This window comes from Cervus elaphus, chromosome 1 (assembly GCF_910594005.1).
Source record: "Cervus elaphus chromosome 1, mCerEla1.1, whole genome shotgun sequence".
Lineage (NCBI taxonomy): Eukaryota > Metazoa > Chordata > Mammalia > Artiodactyla > Cervidae > Cervus > Cervus elaphus.
The window spans coordinates 86,764,546-86,771,087 of NC_057815.1; positions in this window are offsets into that span (position 1 = coordinate 86,764,546).

Here is a 6,542-nt window from a genome sequence, read left to right on the forward strand (position 1 = left end):
CTACTACCTAGCCCTGAAGCTACTCCAAAATGTTTAGGTCTTTGTTGTGGTAGTCCCTACTTCCACTTCCAGTCTGTATTGCCGTAGCATGGTTGGTGTAAACCAACGTAATTCTCTAATGTCTCTCATGAGGTCTCTGATCAGGGTTTGCGAGCTCTTTGGCTGAGTGGTTCTGACTTGGAGTCACTTAGGAGGCTGCAGTCTGACGTTAGTTGGGGCTGTAACCACATGAGGGCTTGACTAGGGCTGGAGAGTCCAAGATGCACACTCACACAGCTGGGAAATTGGCACTGCCGTCGGCTGGAAGCCTCAGCCTTCTCCCTGTGGTCTCTTCTAGAGGGCAGCTTGGGTGTCCTCATGACATGGTGGCTGGCTTTCCCCGGATCAAGTGACCAGCCTGATTGAGTATGTGAGAAGATTACACAAGGGTGTGAATCTCAGCAGAAAAGGATTATAAGGAACCATCTTGGAGCCTGGCTACCACACAATACCTGCTTTTAAAAAGAAAAAATTCTTGCTGTATTTACAGAGTAGTTCGTTGACGCATGTTTTGCCTCAGTAAAGGACTGGGAAATGTTAGCAGTAGAGTTAAATAAAGTGTGGTGCATTCATAAGAATGAAATAGTATGCACCAGCAAAAAAAAAAAAATCACAGGGTTAAGTACTAACATGGAAAAGTCCTTAAGATATATTTTTATGTAAAAGAAGCAAGGTGAACAGCACATCTATTAGGGAATCTAAAAGTTTGTATATGCATGGAGTGCCTTTGGAATGCTATTCTATGAGGCTGGATAATGCTGCTCAGTTAGGCCTCTTGCAAAGACAGGGAAGTGGAGGTGACAGTCGGTGAGCTGGCTGTCTCAGCAAACAGTTCAGATAATTGAAAACCAGCACAAACTTGACTCGTAGTCTGGAGAAAATGTTTCCACTTCTTGGTGAAGCCAGAGGACAAGGGCTAAGTTGCAGGTATTACAGGGGAGCCCTGGTTTCTCTGGGTTGGATCTGCCATTTGTTTCTCCTCAGTTGGGAAGAGAGAACAAGGGACTCGGGTATAAGGGTGTAGGGCCTTTCTGTGTATTTCATGTTATGCAGATGATATACAAATTACACAGAGGGTGTTGCCTGTGCTCCTCTTCTTAGCAGAACCCGAAGCTTTGGTGCTATCAGCCAGGATGGAGCAACAGGGACTGGATTTAACTTCCTGCCTGAGACAGCCAAAAAAAGTCAGACAAAATATTTATGAAAAAGCAGTTTTCAAGTCACTAGATATCAGGCAGTGAAAGACAGTGATTCTTGAGATAGAAAGTAAGTCATGGGAGCCTTGCATTGCTCTGGATCATTGCTTTGAGAGAGTTCCAAGACTGCGGGTCAGGAAGCGTTGGGAACTCAGATGGGTCCTGGCACACTCCTTGAATTGAAAAGCAGGAGCTGACAGCCTGGGCAGACCAAGGCGTCTCAAGTTGGCAGGGCAGTGTGTGCGAGGGGAGAGAGCTACAAAAGGAATGAATTCCAGATGTCTGCAGAGGGTTTGCCTCCAGGATCCAACAGAGCCCTGATCAGTGAATGTATGTGAGGCTGGGGAGAGAAACAGCCGGAAGGGATTAGCGGAAAGCCTACCTGGAGCTGACACAGAGGTGAGAATAACACCTGTTCCATCAGCCAGACTGGGAAGCCTCCTGCTTCTCACGGCATTGGGAAGAGTGCTCCCAGGGCTTGTCTCAGCGGTGGGATAATTAACCTGAGGCTAAACAGGGGCTTCCCTGGTGGCCCGGGGGTAAGGCACCCACCTGCCAATGCAGGAGCTGTGGGTTCGATCCTGGAGTTGGGAAGATCCCCTCGAGAAGAAAATGGCAACCCACTCCAGTGTTCTTGCCTGGGAAATCCCATGGGCTGAGGAGCCTGGTGGGTCCCAGTCCATGGGGTCGCAAAAGAGTCAGACACGACTCAGCGTCTAAACAACAACAACAACAAAAGACATGGCTCTGGTCTTGTGTAACAAATCCTAAAGCAAGACTCAAAGGATCCTTTAGAGCAAATATCAATAATCTCTATTTTATTGAATGCTTTTATAAATAATGGAGGTGAACGTTAAATGCCTTTTTGGCATCTATGGAGATGACCATGATTTTTTTCCTCTCCTAGATCAATTAATAAAATAAATTATGAGTAGATTTGTTTTAAGGATACTCAACCATCCTTAAAGTCCAAGAGAATATTCTTATGTCAGCATGATATATTGCTCTTTTAATATACAGCTGGATTCGGTTAGATATTTTCTTTAGGTATTTTATGTTGTTTTTTGCAAATGACATCAGGCTGTGAATTTTCCTTTTTTTGGTGCTACCTGAAATTGATAACCCTTGACATAGCTCTCCATTTCCTTGTTAGAAATTATCTGTTTAAATGTTTTTATTTCTTTTGGACAGTGTTTACACATTGTTTTTACTGAGGAAATTATCCATTTCATCTATGTTATCAAGTTCATTTACATAATGTAAACAAATTAATCTCCTGTGAACCTCTTAATCTCTTCCATTTCTGAGGGATCCCCCAATCATTTCATATTGTGTATATTTGCATTTACCTGCCTTTTGCTGTTGAATTTTTTTTCAAAGAACTAACTTTTGCGTTTATATACTAGTTACATAATACTTTCTATTTTATAACTTTTATTAATGTCTGCTTTTGTCTCTAATAGTTCTTCCTTTCCTTGGTTCAATTTATTGTTTATTTTTCAACTTATTGCCTAATTTTTTGAATTGGAAGCTAACTTTCCTTCTCTTCTTCTCTCCACCCTTTACAAAAAATTGATGTAGATCTTTAAAGGCATGAATTTTCCTCTGACTACTTCTGTAACTGTGTTTCATTTTTTACTCTTTTATGGGAATACTGTAGTTTTAGTTTGTATTTCCTTTTTTGATCAGAGTTGTTTAAATACCAGTTTAAAACTAGGCTTCCCTGGTGGCTCAGATGGTAAAGAATCTACCTGCAATGCAGGAGACTGGGATTCAACCCCTGGATTGGGAAGATCCCCCAGAGAAGGGAATGGCTACCCACTCCAGTGTTCTTGCCTGGAGAATTCCATGGACAGAGGAGCCTAGAGGGCTACTGTCCATGAGGTTACAAAGAGTTGGACATGACCAAGTGACTAACACTTTAAAATTTTTTCATGCAGAAGAATATTTATTTTTTCAGATATAGTTATTAATTTCTTCTTCTTTAATTTCATTGTGGCCAGGCAATGCTTTCCATAGTATTCTTCTTTCTGGAAAGTTCTTGAGATTTTCTGTGAAAAAAGACCTTATGAAAGTTCCATGGTCACATGAAAATACAGTGTGTTTACAACTTTCATGTCAGATTTGCCCAATAAATTACGTTAGTATGTTACTATGTGTCTGTGATACAGACACATAGAGTGTTCACTGTAATCTCTTCTCCTATTCTACCTGGGAACAGGATTAGACTACATTTACCAAATCTTCCATAGATAGGTATGCCCATGAGACTAAGTTCTGTCCAATAGAATGTAGATAGAAACTTTTGTGCCATTTCTACATCTAGGTCTAATGACTGTATATATTAAAAGATGCTTGCTCCTTGGAAGAAAAGCTATGACCAACCTAGACAGCATTTTAAAAAGTAGAGACATTACTTTGCCAACAAATTTCCGTCTAGTCAAAGCTATGGTTTTTCCAGTAGTCATGTATGGATGTGAGAATTGGACTATAAAGAAAGCTGAGTGCGAAGAATTGATGCTTTTGAACTTTGGTGTTGAAGAAGACTCTTAAGAGTCCCTTGGAGTGCAAGGAGATCCAACCAGTCCATGCTAAAGGAGATCAGCCCTGAATATTCATTGGAAGGACTGATGCTGAAGCTGAAACTCCAGTACTTCGTCTACCTGATGTGAAGAACTGACTCATTGGAAAACACCCTGATGCTGGGAAAGATTGAAGGTGGGAGGAGAAGGGGATGACAGAGGATGAGATGGTTGGATGGCATCACCAACTCAATGGGCATGAGTTTGAGTAAACTCCGGGAGTTGGTGATGGACAGAGAAGCCTGGTGTGCTGCAGTCCATGGGGTTGCAAAGAGTTGGACACGACTGAGCGACTGAACTGACTGACTGACTGATGCCTCTCCCACATTTTCTGTTTTCTACTTGTCAGCTGAAATCTGTATATGGTGGTGACTCAGCTTCCACCATGCTGATGAAGACACAGCTCTAAAGGTGGTGGACCAGACATTTGGAAGGAACCTCAGCCTGGAATGCTTACTTTTTGCTACTACATGAGAAAGAAACTTGGTTCTTTAAGTCCTCATTTCTTTTCTCTATCTCTCTGTCTCTCTCTCTCTCACACACACACCCACAGAGTCAACAGTCCTCACCCTGTGCATGCCCGCGTGCTAAGTCGCTTCAGTCACGTCCGGCTCTGTGCGACCCCATGGACTGTAGCCCACCAGGCTCCTCTGTCCATGGGATTCTCCAGGCAAGAATAGTGGAGTGGGTTGCCATGCCCTCCTCCAGGGGATCTTCCTGACCCAGGGATTGAACCACGTTCCTTACATCTTCTGCATTGGTGGGCAGATTCTTTACCCTTAGCACCACCTGGGAAGCCCCAGTCCTTACCCTAACGAATAATCAAAGTTGGTACCAAGAGTAGGGCCCTGCCATAACTGAAACCCAGTGGGCAGGCAGCGGGTGGCAGGAGCACACATATTGTGGGTTTTGTATGCTGGAAATCTGGGGGCTCTTGGTCGCATCATAGGTGAATTTGTTCCTGCAGTGGTCTGAGAGGCAGATTCTGTGCCTGCCAAGGCTATAACTTAAGGAGAAGCTGGAAAGAGCTAGACTGTTAGCGAATATTGGTCGTTCCCTGTTACTTTTAGCAAGATATTCAAAGAAAAGAGATGACATCCACACATATTGGGCAGATTCAAGCAAAGATGAAAGGGAAAAACATCTAAAAATGTAGGGGCTTCACAGGGTTGAAAAAGCCATCTGTTTCTGTCACCCAAACAACAGCAGATCTGACAGTTACGGCTCAGAGCCTTTCTCAAAGACTGTCTGTCAAGCAAAACATTCATTCAAGGCGTCCAGCCCCAAGGCAGGGATCAGGCTAAGACTTCTCAGCAAACCTCTTATTTCAGTAGGACTCCAAATAGCTGCCTTTATGTGAGGAAAGAGGTGTGGCTAGAGCCGAGAAGCAAAACGCTGAAGTCGACTTGAGAATTCTGTGAGAAAATAGCTTCAAGTGTGGTTACTGGCTTAGGAAATGACTGGAAACAGATTTTTTTTTAACCCTTGCCTGAGATCAACACGCACACATGGCTATATTTATTTATTTACTTATTTTGGACTGTGTTGGGTCTCAGTTGCCATGAGCTAGCTTTCTCTAGTTGCAGCGAGCCGGGGCTACTCTGCATTGCGGTGCCCAGGCTTCTCACTGCGGCGGCTTCTCTTGTTGCGGAGCATGGGCTCTAGGTGCGCAGGCTTCAGGAACTGCGGCTCAGGGCCTCATTGGCTGCAGCTCACCGGCTGTAAATCGTGAGCGCAGTAGCTGTGGCCCACAGGCTTAGTTGCTCTGTGGCATGTGGCATCGTCCTGAACCAGAGATCGAGCCCGTGTCCCCTGCGTTGGTCGGTGGATTCTTACCCTCTGCGCCACCAGGGAAGTCCTGGAAACAAACAGACTTTGACTTCTAATACATCTTCCAGGGAATTGTTTTTTTTTTTTCCCATAGTTGTTTAGGCCCTAAACCAGCTCTCAGGGAAGACGTATTTTCTGACACCCATTTCCAATGGGGGCAAGGAGAGAAGGAAGACTGCTCCAGAGGGCAAAACCAGAGCAGACAGAGCATCCGCTGCCAGGTCAGGGGTCCTGACAATTCCCGCCCTGGGACTACTGTGAATTATCCATGCCCTGTCCTCTGGATGGAGGTCTGTATTGTGGTCTTCCTTTCTCTGTTTTAGTACTGCCTGTTGGTCAGGAGGGCGGGACAAACAAGTTGTCTTTTGGCTTCCAGGCCATCGGACCACAAGGAACCAGATCTGGGCCCGGTGGAGGGGTCTGTGTATCAGTGAGGGATCGCCAGTATTATAACTGGATGGACTTTGGCGTGTGGCCCATGGAGGAGGGTTGAGAGTGTCCTCCTCATGGGGGAGTGGGCACGCAGAGGGATGGGCTTTGGCACAGATTGCTAGTGATCCCCTGAGATTTTCCTAGGCGTGAAGCTGGGCCACTACCAGCTCACCCCACTCTCTTTAGGCTTATCCAGTGACAAGTTTCCTCCAATAAAATATGCATGTAAGTAGTATTTCCCACTTACAGACCCAGGTCTGAAATTATGGGCATGTCTGCTCCACAATTTCTCCTTGCTGCCTCCGGAAGCAACCTAGTGGTAACTTGAGTTCTGCCAAGCTGATGTTGCTGTGGTCTTAGGGAAACGTGGAAGGAATGTGGGTCTGTGAACTATGGAGTGAGTAGAGCTGTCTAGCATCCTGGACTGTTACAGGAGAGAAAAATAAAATTGTTTCTTCTGTAG